Here is a 15283-nt window from a genome sequence, read left to right as displayed (position 1 = left end):
TTCTTTCTTTCTTTCTTTCTTTCTTTCTTTCTTTCTTTCTTTCTTTCTTTCTTTCTTTTAACATTTTATTTATTTGATAAAGAGAGAGAGAGAGAGAGAATGAGTGGGGGAGGGGAAGAGAGAGAGACACACACACAGAATCCGAAGCAGGTTCTAGGCTCTGAGCCCGACGTGGGGCTCGAACTCACAGACCGCGAGATCATGACCTGAGCTGCAGTCGGACACTCAACAGTCTGAGCCACCCAGGTGCCCCTGTTCTTTTTTTTTTTTTCCCCATACATTACAATTTTATTTTCATGTACACGTTTATTTAACAGTCACTGAGTCTCTAAGCCAGGGCCAGGTAACTGAAGAGGCTTTATACTTTGCTTGTATCGTCTAGACCCAGGGTCTGCTGCAAACGAAGTCTGGAGCAAAACGGGAAATAACACCTTTCTAAAGCCAGGCTTAGAAATTCTAAACTAGTAAGTTGTTTCCTGTCTCTGGTGTCAGGGCTGATTCCTACCTGGCCGCTAGGCCTCCATTCACAGGTATAGCCAAGAAAATAGAGTACAGACCGCCAAAAACACGACCAACCAATCACCCTGTGTTGTGGTACCAGCTTGACAGCTCAAGTCCCCTGTATTCAAAGGTAGACTTACAAAGCCTTCATCAGCTGTGTGCGCAGTCAAAAAGGGGATCGCTGCCACGGGTAAGCCAGCAGCTACAGGAGCCTGTGTCACACTTAAGAGGTGTCAAAAAACTATTTGCTATTTGACCACAGGAAGCAGCATTGTGTCCAATATACGTTCTTCCATGTTCAAGTAGATTCCTTTCTGCTTCTGGGAGTTGGTTAATTTTTCTGGTTATGATATAGAAAATTAAGTTTTCCTTGACAGTATCATCTGGTTCATGATTTTCCACCTGGGGCCTTATATTCTCCTCACAACAGCCATTCGGCTTCCTCGGCCACACTGGGGCTCACTCCAACCTTTGCTTGACTAGCCTGAGTGCAGCCATCTTTGGCCGACATGTGACTTGGGTCCAAGTTTAGTTTCTTTTGAAGCTTGTAGATGGCCGTCTTCTCACTGTGTCCTTAAATGGCCCCTCCTCTGGGCTCACACTTCCCTGGTGTCTCTCCGTATTCTCTAATCTCCTTTTCTTATAAATATACCAGTCATATTGGATTAGGACCTCATTTAATTTAATCGCCTCCTTAAAGGCCCATCTCCAAATACGGGCCACAATCCAAATTTTGAGGATTTGTAGTTTAGGGCTTCAACTCAAGAATTTTAGGGGGGCCCAATTTGTCCATAACACTGTATAATGCAGAATGTCCTCATGTGTTTCCCAAGTTTAGATGTCAAAGGATATAGCATTTGTATGTTAAAGGACACAGCAAAAGTATGGAAGATTAGTTAAAAACTCTTTCACGGAGCACAAAAAAACTTCCAAACACTTTGGAAACCCGATAGGAAATATGTACCATTGGCCTCCACATTTGAAACAAATTTAAACTGGGAAGGTGAGTGAGGAAGATTCCTCTCTCAGTGGTGACCTCGCCAGGGCTCAGATTAGAGTTTACGTCAGTACTGGAGGGCTGGCCTGGCAAAGCGAGCCCAAGCCTAGGGCTCTAGTTAAACAGGGGCTCCAAAAGGTTTTCATTTGAAAAAAAATGTGATGTTAAGGAAAAAAAAAAAATTGAAGGGAATCACAGCAGTAGGGGGAGAGACGGAAATGGTTAGACTTCCTCAAATTTATTTCAATATTTTTATTTTAATATGTACGGAGAAGACAAGGCATCATCAACGTCTCAGAGCTCCTGCTCTGGTTCCCTGGTTCCCCAGCACTAAATGCCTGCAACGCGTGTCAATAGCTGAATGGCAGGCCCACGCTGGTTTCTAGACAAACCACAAAGATGAGTGAGAGCTGAGAATGAAGGCGTGCGTGTTCTTTGACTATCTAGATTTGGGGGTGAAAAATGGGGCTGGGGGCAGAATCTTATCTTATGTCTGGGCGACAGTTCTGATTTTTAATAACAGCTATTGAGTTTCTTATAAATTTTCGATGTGGAATATTGAGGGAAGTAAGTATACAAAACAATTAAAACTCTTAGGGACCACATTTTTATGTTTCCATCTTGATTATCTATGATATGTATGTATAACAGGTTTACATATGTGAATATAGGTATATGTGTGTGTATATACAGTTTTTCAGACAAAAACATTCTATCCCATTCTCCTAATCTGAGTACCTCCCGCACCATTAACTACCATTTGAAAACATGATACTTAATGGCAGCTTAATAGTCTGTTTCATTTTATGAATGGAACAGGGTGTATTTAACCAATTATTTGTATTTGGACCTCTGTGCACTTTCTTCTTTTGCTATTGCCAATAACCCCATGATAAATATACATAAACCTGTGTGGCATCTCTCACCATTTTCTTGCAGCTGCATATTCTTACAAAGATGTACATTGTGCGAAAGACAACGCGTCTGCTTGAGGGTAGGCACACTGTGTTTGTGGTGGAACAGAAGCACTTTCTGCCATAACACAGGGGTGCATATAGCTGGTTTCAAAGGTCTCCTGGAAATTTGGCAGAGTTCTGATTTCATTCTCTGTCAGCTAACCAGCAGTCAGATCCTCTAAGCCCAAAGGCCTGACTTTTCCATGCTAACGGGCGTCAGGCATGTCTCTGTCTTTTCTGGAGGGGCAATATTTTGCCAAGGTGTCTCTAAATTCTTCCCATGTGGCCCAGGGTAGACAGCCCCGAGGATAGGAAAGCTGTATTAATTGGGAATCTTTTGCATATAAGTGACAGAGACCCAACACAAATGGCTTTGGCAAAAAGGAGCATCTCTACCCAGATGGGCAGCCCCAGTGAGCACCGGGACGGGGACTGTTAGCACTCACTTCGTCCCTCACCTTAGACTTCTTTGTGTCCACTTCATCATCTCAGACCGGCCAATTCCACACAGCTGCTGTGGCTGCTGGTGCCACCTGGCTGACCCCTGTCTAGCTCTGCTGACAAGGAGGAAAGAGACTTCTCTTTCTTCTAATTCCTCAAGGGCTTGGGACGGCTTCTAAGGTGATCTCAATTCATGTCATCTGTCCCCCACGCTACGAGTCCTCACTGTAGCCAGGGAGGAATTGATCGGCTGGGATCAGGGGCCTCCCCACCCCAACAACATTTCTGTGCTGACAGAGGTGAACCCCGTGAGATGGTAGTGCCCGTTGGAGACACAATAGCAGGGGAGGTTGGGAGGGACAAGAGCAGAATCTCCCAGAAAAGGAGATAATGCTGGTTCCAGAAGTCCAGAAAGGAGCTGGCCAGGCAACAGTAGAGGTCCTCTGAAGTAATAACTGTGTCCTTTCCCTCCCCACCCGGGCCCCCAGGGAACCAGGGCGGTGACAGTTTGCCCCTCAGTTCTTGAAGGGCCAGCTGACAGCCTTTTCCTGCAAAGTGTCTGATTGTAAGAATAGTCCTTTATTATAGAAGATGAAACGCTCCAATTTAGTATTTTGCCCGACCCCACAAATCAGTCTAGTTGTTGAAGTGAATCGCGATGTTCTCTGGGCATTCGTTATGGGCCGGCTGTGCTGCTAAATGCTTTGCGTGCATATCATCGTTTATTCATTACCAGAACCATAATCCTTATTTTAGAAATGAGGAAGGCGGAACTGGGAGACAAGGAACTAATTTGCCTAAGCATATGTAACTTAGCAGTTGCACAGCCAGGATTCGAAGCCATGTTCTCTGACTGCCGAGCCCACGTGCTTAACCTATCCATTACACAGTCTTGAAACACTAGAAAACGAACGGGCTCTGTTTCCTTGATCTGCTTAATAATAATTATTAACTGAATACTTTCTATGTGTAGACCTATACCAGGTGCTTTACATATAGTCTGTCTGTCTATCTATCTATCTATCTATCTATGTATCTATCTATCCTTAATTATATTTTATATAAATGTACATAATATACAGTTGATCCTTCAACAACGCAGGTTTGAATAGTGCAGATCGACACATAATGGATATTTTACAGTGCCCATACAATGTATTTCCTCTTCCTTATGATTTTCTTCATAACATTTCTATCTAGCTTACTTTATTTTAAGTGTCAGCTAGCCAATAGTCAGATCTGTAGCTTACTTTATTGTAAGCTAGAGAAAACAGGGCATACAAAATATATGTTAATTGACTGTTGATGCTATGGGTAAGGCTTCTAGTCAATAGTAGGCTATAAGTAGTTAAGTTTTTGGGGGAGGCAAAAGTTATACACATATCTTAGACTGTGTGGGGGTACAGTGGGTGGGGGAAGAGGGAGTTTGGTGCCCCAACCCCTATTTTGTTCAAGGGTCAACGGTAGAGTCTAATTATATGTATAATAAATAATATATATAACTATACTACATAGTATCATACTGTATATAATACATGGTGTTTATATAAATTTCCTTTTATATACACACACTGTGTACCGTATTTCTATATATACTACAGTTTTAGGTTTACAAAAATCTGAGGGGAATATATGGAGAATTCCCATATACTCCCTTACCCCCCATTCAGTTTTTTATTATTAACATCTTGAATTAGTGTGGGACTTTTGCTATAGTTGATGGGCCAATATTTGAACTCTTATTATTAGCTAAATTTCATAGTTTATATTAAGGTTTACCCTTTGTGTTGTACATTCTAGGGATTTTGACAAATGTATAATAACATGTATCCACAACTACAGTAGCCTTTAAAGTAGTTTCACTGCCCTAAAATACCCTGTGCTTCACCTATTCACCCCTCTCCCCTCTTCCCCCCACAAGCCCTTGGCAACTAATGATCTTATTATTGTCACCATAATTTTGCTTTTTCCAGAAGTTGGAATCATAACAGCATGTTGCTTTTCAAACTGGCTTCTTTTACTTAGCAGTATACCTTTAATGTTCCTCCTTGTCCTTTTTATGCCTTGCTAGCTCATTTCTTTTTGTCAAGAAGTATTATTCCATTGACTGGATGTACCACAGTTGATTTATCCAGTCACTTATTGAAGGGCATCTTGGGTGCTTCCAAGTTGTAGCAATTACGAATAAAGCTGCTATAAACATTCATATGTAGGTTTTTGTGTAGACACAACTCACTTGGGTAAATACCAAGGAATGCAATTACTGGCCTGTGTGACAGGGCTATGTGTAGTTTTGTGAGAAATTGCCAAAGTGTCTTCCAAAGTAGCTATTCCAGTTGTCCCTTGCCAGCATTTGGTGGTTTGGCATTTGGGGTTTTTGCTAGTCAATGACTGTGCAGTGGTATCTCATTGTTGTTTTAATTTGCAGTTCCCTAACAACGTATAATGTTAAGTATCTTTTCATATGCTTATTTGCCATCTGTATATCTTCTTCAGTGAGGTGTCTGTTCAGATCTTTTGCCCATTTTTAAAATTGGGTTGTTTTCTCATTGTTGAGTTTTAAGAGTTTTAAGAGTTCATTTAAGAGTTTAAGAGTTCTTAAGGCCAGTACTTTATCAGGTATGTGTTTTGCGAAGATTTTCTCCCAGTCCATGGCTTGTCTCTTCATTCTCTTAACAGTGGCTTTTACAGAGCAGAGGGTTTTAATTTTAACGAAGTCCAACTTACCAATTTTTTCTTTTGTGAATTACACTTTTGGCATTGTACCTAAAAAGTCATCACTGAACCTAAAGATCACTTAGATTGTCTCCTCTGTTATGTTCTAGCAGTTTTACCGTTTTGCATTTTACACTTAGGTCTATGATTTATCCTGAGTTAACTTTTGTGAAAGGTGTAAGGTCTGTGTCTAGATTGTTGTTGTTGTTGTTGTTTTTTGCATGCGGCTGTCCAGTTGTTCAGTACCATTCGTTGGAGAGACTATCCTCTCTCCATTGGATTGCGTTTGCCTCTTTGTCAAAGATCAGTTGACTGTTCTGTGGATCTATTTCTGGGATCTCTTTTCCGTTCTACCTTTATACGTATTTTTCTTCCCCCCCCCCCCCCCCCAGCTTTCCTGAATACATATTTTTCATTCTCACCACGAAGTTGCACGTATCCAGCAGGTAGTAAAATCCTTACTTTGAAGTTGGGGAAACTGAGGCCGAGAGAGGACAATTTCCCCCGGCCAGCAGCTAGCAGGAAGCAGAGGTAGACGTGAAAACCCCATCCGTCTGACTCTGATTCTCCGCACTTTCTATGTCTCCCTGCTGCCTGATGGTGCTAGGCTGGGACCTGGTCTGTCAAGCTTAACTTTCTAAGATGCTTTGCAGGGCCTAAATTCAAGCATCTCCTTTCCTTAATGGTCTCTGAAATCATGGCTTATTTGCTCCTTGATTCTCATCAAGGTTGCCTGTCACTCATTGGTCCCTTTGGGCCTGCTGTGTGAATCCTAACCTGCCTGAAATTTAGCTTTACTGAAAACATTCAGTCCCTGAATCACACCAGGCTTCCTTCGGTGGGAAGGGGACATCCTTTGATGGCATTATCAGCAAGTGAAGGAAGCTGTGTGGGATTCAGGAAGAGCTCCAGCACGGGAGACGTCCATAATGCAACCCCAGCAGATGGTTTCAGCACCGTACAGCTGAAACTGAAATTCGTTTTGAAACAACACACACCTAGTTGCTTATTAGGACACCAAAGACTGTTCACAGTGCATTACCAGTATTAGCCCATTTCTGTGTGTTCATTAAAACCTTTCCGAAGGGGGTGTGTTTAGAAGGTGTGGAAAGGATTCCAAGGTCATGAACACTGTGCTATCGTTTTTCTGTTTTCTTACAAAGTTAGGAGGCTGGCGGGATTCTCTGACCCGTTCATGCCTCCCGTATCACAGATTACTGGATCTTTATAGGCTGTGATTCTTGCGTGGGTTTTTGCAGCAAAGAGAGACAGTAAACAGGGAGCTTGTTAGGTGAGCACTGTGGGGTTCGGTTCTAAAGTTTTTGCCATCTCCGGAAGAGTAACTCTGGAAGTAAGCCGCTGGGATCAAGCCACCCGGTCAGGTGTGCTTGTCCTACTGCTAAGGGACCCAGGCAGATTCAGGCTTCCTGGCAAAGGGTGAGGATAAGTTACTCATTAAAAACACAGGAATAGCAAATGATAAAACAATCCAATGACAAAGAAATGAAGATTTATTAAGAACAAAACAAAACGAAACCTTGAAGCGCCTCTCACACGTTTCATTTCTGGAAAAGGAACACTGGACTCCAGCTCGGTGTCAGCTCCGCTCGGGGTGGCACTGCAGAGCCCGCGGCACTGGCCCTGGCCCGCGCGGACGGGCTGTCAGAGGACGGGAGGATGCGGTCGCGCCGCGGGCTCCGATTGGCTGGGCTATGGCAACAAGAGGGCGGGGCAGCCGCGAAAGCTCCGGGAGGCACCGCCCGGCCGGCCCGCCCGCCGGGGGAACCCCAGGTCCGGGCGCAGGGCGCGAAGACGCCCCGCCCCGCCCCCCGCCCCGCCCCGGCCGCCGCCCCGGGCCCGCCGCCGCCACCGCGCCGCACTCCCATTGGTGCCCGGCGGTGACGCGCGCGAGCGGGCCCGAGGCTGCCAGGGCCCGGGGGCGGGCGCTAGGGGCGGGGGGCCGGGCGCACGGCTGATGAAACCCGGCGCCGGAGCCCGCCCGCCCTCCACGCTCCATTCAGTCAGCGCGGGCAGGTGTGAGCCTCCGGTCATCTGCGGCGCGGGGCGCGAGGCCAGCCGGCATCCGCTCCCCGCAGCTCCCGCTCCCCGCGCGCCGCGCCTCCGTCCGAGCCGCCGTCGTCCGGCCGCGCGTGCCTGAGTCCCTCGGAGGACCGGTCCGCATCCTGCCACCGGCAGTCCGCCCGCCCGCCGCCGCCGCCGCGGTGAGTGCCCGGCCCCCGCCGGCGCCAGGGCGGCTGCCCGGGTCCGGGTCACCTTGGAGGGGCCCCCGGCGCCGCGTGGGGCCGCGGGAGGGCGGCGCGGGGAGCGGGGAGGGGCGGGCGCCCGGGGCGCCGGCATCCTCCGGGGTGGGCGAGGGCAGGGCGGGCGCGGGGCTGTGCGCGCGGGGCCGGTGCCCATGCGGCTGTCTCCGCCACCGGAGTCCATTTTGGTTCCCTGAAGGCGCGGTGTGGTGCATGATGCAACACCGAGTGAGTAAGCGTGGACGACCCGGCGCCGCCGTGATGCCGGCCGCGCGCGCGCGCGCCGGCCAGCGACCCCGCGCCGGGACGCTCGGGGTGGTCGCGGTGGGCAGGGGGCGAGAGCCGGAGCGGGCACGCGGGCCGGCCCGGGAGGCATCCGGAGGCCTGCCCTTACATGGCGCGGAGCGGAGCACCCCGCCCCGCCACGAGGTCCGCGATGTGTCATCGCAGCGGTGGGAGCCCGCCCTGCGGCCGCGGGGGGGGGGGGGGGTGGTCCCGCGGCAGGTGGCCCGCCTGGGGATAGCGGTTCACCCCCGCACCCTGCCTGCGGCGCCCACCTCTCTTCCCTAGACCTCGTGTCACTCCCCGGCCCGTCGACACCTCTTGTCTGAGTCTCCAGGGTTATTTCGGGCAAGTTCCGCCCCCCCTGGGTGGGCTTCCTCGTGACTAGATTTGACCTGCGAAGGCTGAGTTCTTCAAGCCTTCCAGATGGTCTGGAGCGAGAGGAAGTTCTTCCGGCTTAATAAAGACAACCTATTCGCAGTGTGTTCCTTTCTGCGTAGTAGGAAACGTCCCAGACTGAGCAGGTCAGGCAGGCGTTCTAAACCCGTGTGTACACAGAGCAGCCGTGAGGCTGTAGTACTACAGCAGCGTGCTATTTTATTTTAGCTCCTTCCTCTTTTCAGCGAGTGTGGGAGATAGGAGTGCTGTTTGACTTGTTAAGATTAGGATACAGACATGTGCCTTCAGCAAGAAAACTACACCTCCCAATACACAGGGTCAGGCTCTCCTATAGAATTAACCTGCGGTTGTGTTTTATTGCAGGTTTAGGTACAGGAGGAGAGGGTTGGGATTTCAGTCCCTGGTGTATTTCCCTAGAAATGTGCTCTTTAAAATTTGACCGGGCAGAACTGTGTACGTTTGGCCTGTGGTTCAATTTCCTCGTTGTCTTTAATTGGAATTATAATTTATTAGGGAGTTATCGTAACATTTCTTGTCCTTTATGTTTGGTTCAGATAATAGGAAACCATGATACATTTATTCCCCTGATATTTTTAGTTGGTCTCAGTGGAAATTATCGTTATTTTTATATGAACACACCCTCTGTCATTAAAACAAAAGGTCTCATTTAAGTCACACACAATCAGAATAGAAGTTAGGGAACAAAGTCAACAATGGCTTAAAATAGTTTCTAAAGGTTTAGCATATTAAGATCAGATTTGGTCATTATAAAGAAATCTAAAGAGTATTGAGGGGGTTCTGACTAACAGGACAAAACTTCATAGAGATCAGAAATGTACACGGTTGTTTGAATCTGGTTTTGAGCCACCTGAGTGCTCTTATGTGTATAACTATTTGCTGTAGCGGAAAAGGCTTGGAAGACAAGATTGCTGACCTTGGGGAGCTTGAATTCTAAGATACATATTAATTATATTCGGTAAAAATACATGTTTATTGATTGTTCTAGTCTGGAGTTTCTTTTTGCCTAAGGCAAGTAAAAATAATGTAATTATGTTGGAGAGGCCAGCATTGTGTCTAACTGGATTCATCCCTTTTCATTACTATGTATTTGGAGGTACTGGTTTATTAATCCTAGGGAGGAATTTGAAATAGGAATAAGTCCGTCCTTGTTATAGAGAGAAACATTTTCCTCTAACCCATAGGCATCACGTAGTTATTCATCATTCCACCTGGTTCTTGGTCCTCACTCCAAGCAGGACCTGTGGACGGGACCCTCGTGTTTTTCTGTGTCATTGGCTTCTTTGGGCCTGGGGGCTGTCTCTACCACTGCCTTGTTCCAGTCGAGGGCAGATCTCATGGACCATGAGGACTCTGCTTTTACTTTAGATGAAGCGGAGAACCATCAGAGGTTTACTTGAAATGTTTGTGAAGAAGAGACAGAGGTGGGGGGGAAGTAGGCAGGCATAGAAGCCTGGAGACCAGTTCAGAGACTTGTGTAACTTAAGTCTGGAATAAAATCCAGCTCCAGGTTATTTGTGCAGAAGAGAGAGTGGCCATATGTCGTTTCCTTGAGAGGTGGTGGCGACTTGGACTGGGGTGGAGATGGTAGAAACCGGAGGTGGTTGAGTTCTGCCCCAGCTCTAGACTTAGCTCCTTGTTCCATCTGTAGATTTTAAAGGGAGACTCAACAGGCTTGGCCAGTGGATTCCATGTGTGGCGTGAAAGAAGTTAAATACAGTTCCAAGGAGTAGAACTGCCGTATTAACGGGATGGGGAAGGTAGAGGAAAGAGCATGTTGGGAAGGACCTTTTTTTTTTTTTTTTTTTTCCCCTTAAGTCACAACTGACCGTTTTTAGGTATTTCCATCCTCAAGGGGCAGAGCTGAACTAGATCTGTCCTCTTGGGGCCCCTTCTCACAAATGCATGACTGTGTCACAGCCACCTCTCCCAGGTTGCTGACCATCTTCCTTTTCACCTAGCTTTCTTGCTGGCTCACACCTAACTGGGGGATCTCTTTGTGCTTGCAGACTCCCTGTGCTTCCCTACCACCCTCCAGTGGACACCTTGGCCGTGGGTTCGTCCCTCTGCCGGGATGGGGACCTCTGCCAAGTGGGGTGTGCCTCCTTTTTCATTCTTGGGTCTTCAGGGCACCTGCCTTCCAGGGGTTTCTTGTGCCTTGGGTCGCTGGCATCGGATCCCCGGCCAAGGTTCTATCCGGCACAACGATTTAGGTCAAACTTTAGGGGCTTTTCTTTTCTCTTTCTCCATAATCCACCCTCCCCCCCCCCCATCCCCAATGCTGACTCCAAAGAAGCTTTGAATATAAGCACCCCTGCAGTTGTTCAAACTGCGCCCTGATTTATCACGGGAGGTTTAGTGCATTTGCCACCTGTGGGTCAGAAGAATGGGCAACAGATTGGTAAAACGATTTGGTGGACTGCTAAATGTGTTCATTCCATTCTAAAGGCATTCCTTCAGATACGCATTGGCAGCGCTGTGAGTGAAGCCCTTTACGTTACCCATTGGTCTGGATTCATTCCTCCCAGAAGCATAGGCTGTAGGAAAGACCTTTCTGGACATTAGGATTGATTCTGGCATAGAGTTGACCCATCCTGCCACACCCAGTGTCTGTTCTTTGGCTTTCCCCCTCTGTTGATTGTCAGTAACTGTTCGGACTACCAGATCGTACAAACTGTGTAAACAAGTTAGAGCCGTGTGTGGTTAGAGGCCTTTACAGCTTCAGTGGAGCCTGAGATGATGTGCCCTGAAGGAGGTTGCTTTGGGGAGCCCAGGACGAGTAGTACCAACCCTAGGCTTCTGGAGTCCTCGCTTTGCTACTCTGCGTGCAGCTCCCAGAGCATTTAGACTCTCCCAACTCAGTAGACCTGCTCCATCCACAGACTGGGGAAGCCTTCCCTCGGCCTCACAGCAAAGAAGCTCACAAACTATGACTTCCATAGTGTACTTTAGAAGAGTCAAGGTCCCAAATCAATACATTTAGATTTCTTCCATGGAGTAAGTTCTTTCTATTACCAGTCTGTTATTCTGATTATGGGAACCAGAAGTCAAGCTCAGGGAAGCCTTCAAAGGCTGCTGCCAGGTGGACGTTTCTGGAGGTAGAAGAGCGTCCCTTAGTTGGGCCGTGTGTAGTTCTGTATCCTCTCTCCCTTTTTCCTGTGTGGATTGTCAGCCTTTTCTCCCTTTTTCTGGAGGCGCAGAGGGCATGGGCGGTTGTGTTCCCTTAACATTCCATATTTCTGCTATAGTGCTTTCTCCAGAATATTTGTTCAGATAACGTTCTTGACTGTGAGAACAACTAAATATTTTCCCGTTTGTTTAGGAATGGGACCTGCATGCTGTGTTCTCCATGCGTAGCGAGTTCTCCATTGTAGAGACCACTTAGCAGGTGGTCTAGAGACTCTGGCTGCAGGGTGGGGGGGGTAGCCTCTGCTCTGCGTGGCCACCCTGAGTTCCCCACGGGGCCATGCACTGCGGGGCCAAAGGAGATGCCATGGATCTTGTCATGCAGAAAGTTCTGGGTCCTGGAGTGCGGTCTGCGTACAGGATAAGTGCCTTTCCTATCGTATTTTTCATATTTAAAGTCTTTTCCATATTGTTGGCGTAATAATCGGCTCTTAGTGCCAATCTTGTAGGATTGAGAGGATTTAAATGAGCTAATCTATGTTATGTACTTGACACGGCTTCTGGTACATACCAAGTGCTTCAAATAAATGGTAACTATTATACTGGAAAGAAAGCTCAGTTCTTTGATTTAGGTGTGGAGAAAAGTAATTCCTAGGACAAGTTTGTTTCAGTCTCCCATTTTGCCAGGGGGTTAAAACACAGTCCCTTTCCCTTGCAATTGTGTCTGTATTGCGGGGCTCGGACATAGTGCCAAGGTTTTGGGGGGACATTGAGCTTTTGAGGCATCTGCTGACCCAGGTCTAGGATCTGTGGATATGACCTTAGTTCCTGTATCATTGTCCCCTTTAGACCTGGAGGGCGGTCTCTACCACTGTCCTTTTACAGTTGAGGTCATTCTGTGGCCTTTTTGCTACAATGGGGAAGGGAGATATGGCGGGGAAGAACCACGGTCTCTGGGGCTGTGTTGGCTCTGACTGCCTCGGTGACCTTGCAACCATAAGCCCTCTGGGGATCAGGGACTGCTCTGGGTGTGTTGGAGGTCAGGTTCCTTTAGATGTCAGATCCACGCACTTTGGGTTTAGCCACTCCTTGTCCCTCTGGAAAGCGGAGCTCACAGCCTCATTCTCGGTGCTTGCTGGTGTGTGTCCGTGTGTGCACGCGTATGTGAGTAACAGTGTGGGGGTGTGTGCGCGTGCGTGCTGGGGTGATCTGCCCTCGTCAGTCATCCTGATCCCCCACATACTTTGTCCAAATTACCCTGACGGCTTTGAGTTTGAAAACCATAGCCACACAGTTAGAGCCATCTCTGTTTTCCACCTTATTTCCTCTCTTCCTTGAGGTGGCAACGTGGGATCCCCTAAGTGCCTTGGGGTGGAGGTGGTGGACGCTTCGGGGGGGGGGGCAGCAGTGGGAGGGAAGGGCGCAAACCCGCTCTTACCCGCTCTTACTGTTGCTTCATCGCGGTGTTGTAACTGTTGTCTTCCCATCTTAAGGTCAGCTTGGAAATGTTCTTTTCTTCTGTGTCTTCTTATCTGTCTACCAAGTACCATTAGCCAGAGTCTGTTACATCAAATAGGAAGGAAGGGAGAGGCCCAGGGCAGGGTAAGATGAAGAATCACAAGCGCGTGGTGAGTACTCACTGTGTACTTGGCATTCTGTGTCTTCACGGAATCCTCACAGCCGCCCAGTGAGGTTGATGCCACTATTTTGAGAGATGGGAAACGGAAGCCCTGAGAAGTGGTGCAAGTTGCCCACAGGCACGCGCTCGGGCAGTCGGTGGCAGAGCGAGGATTGGACCCCTAGGGGCCCGGCTCAGAGTCCCGACCGTCAGTGTGCCTTAGGGCTGTTTGCGGCAGCCTGTACGGGCCCCGGCCTCTCCTGGGACCGCGTTCTGGCACGCACACGCAGCAGGCAGTGCCAGGCCTGAGGTTTCAGCCCGTGCACCCGCGGCCGCTCAGCCCCACACCCCCCTTGTTTCTGAGTGAGTCCCGGAGCTGCGGAGCCCGCCGTGCCACTGGACGGTGCCCTGCTTTTCCTCCACTCCCGCTGGCCTGGAACACAGCGCTTCCCCCCCTCTGTGCCCAGAGCGGAGCCCTGTGTTCGTGGCACGGCTGGAGCTCTGGTGCCCCGGACAGCTGTGCAGGGAGGTGTCCAGACGGGGAGCCGGCGTGGGTGTCGGACGTCAGGAGGGCCGCAGTCTCCCTGGGTCGCAGTTTGGCATCCTCGTCACTGGAGCAGAATGGATATGGGACTTGCGGCCCAGGCCACGGGAGAGCCCTGTTTTACTCCTGCACGTCCAGCCGTCTTGGCTCGAGGAGAGCCCTCTGCAGGGAGGAGAGCCCTCTGTGGGAACCAGGGACGGCGTGTGGGACGAAGTCGGCCGCCCTCTGGAGACCTAGGTCTTGACTCTGTTGATCAGTGTGCTGAGGCTGGCTGTCCCAGGCAGGGTAGCAGCCAGGGCCATGAAGCTGGCAGGTGGAGGGAGGGAAGTGTTCCAACCCCCTCCTGCCTTTCTCCATTTCTCCTGTGCTCTCCCCACCTTGTTTGTATAACGTTTCAAACTTAAAAGTTGCAGTAGTACAAGGAAGCCCTGTGTACCCCTTTCTTAAATTAACCCATTCTTTAACTTTTTCCTTCTATTCTTCTATGTAGGTATCTATGGCTTTATCTCCATTGATCTGTCTGCACACACCTATATGTGTTTTTTTTTTTTTCCCTGAGTGATTTGAGAGTAAGCTGAAGACATCATGCCTTTTATTTACCCTACCCCTACATCCTTCAGTGTGTATTTCCTAAGAATAAGGATGTTTTCTTGCATGACCACGGTGTGTTATCTGAATCAGGAAACTGAACATTGATACACATTTGATATACGTTGCTATCTAGTCCACGGTCCGTATTCAACTTTCAGTTGTCCAGATAATGTCCTTTATAGCCATCTCTCTCTACATATAATTAATGTGTAGATGCATAAAAATATATATGACTTTAGTGTGTATGGGAGGGGATCTTTCAGAGGAACTGTGGCCTAAATTTCTCATAAGCCTCTTTTTAGAAAATGTTTATTTCTGGGGCGCCTGGGTGGCTCAGTCGGTTAAGCGTCCGACTTCAGCCAGGTCACGATCTCGCGGTCCGTGAGTTCGAGCCCCGCGTCGGGCTCTGGGCTGATGGCTCGGAGCCTGGAGCCTGCTTCCGATTCTGTGTCTCCCTCTCTCTCTGCCCCTCCCCCGTTCATGCTCTGTCTCTCTCTGTCTCAAAAATAAAACGTTAAAAAAAAAAAATTAAAAAAAAAAAAAGAAAATGTTTATTTTTGAGAGAGAGAGAGTGCACACAGGACAGGCCTGGGGTGGGGGGGGAACAGGGGATCCTAAGCGGGCTCTTGCTGATAGCAGAGAGCCTGATGCGGGGCTCGAACTCACCGGCCATGAGATCATGACCTGAGCCAAAGTCTGACCCTTAGTCGACTGAGCCACGCAGGCACTCCAATCTCATAAGGGTCTTTAAGAAAAATTGTTTCTGAGTGTTAGAATGCTCATTGTGAAAAATTTGGAAACCAGAAAAATAGAAGAGAACGGGAAAACAAAAAC

At 48.4% G+C, this 15283-nt stretch overlaps 1 pseudogene; it reads right to left on the bottom strand.

The window, feature by feature from the left end:
• Positions 1–317: 317 nt before the first annotated feature.
• On the bottom strand, positions 318–2463 carry LOC102954125 (annotated as a pseudogene).
• Positions 2464–15283: the final 12820 nt, after the last annotated feature.

This window comes from Panthera tigris, chromosome A1 (assembly GCF_018350195.1).
Source record: "Panthera tigris isolate Pti1 chromosome A1, P.tigris_Pti1_mat1.1, whole genome shotgun sequence".
Classification (NCBI taxonomy): Eukaryota; Metazoa; Chordata; class Mammalia; order Carnivora; family Felidae; genus Panthera; species Panthera tigris.
This window is presented reverse-complemented; position numbering and strand designations above follow the sequence as displayed.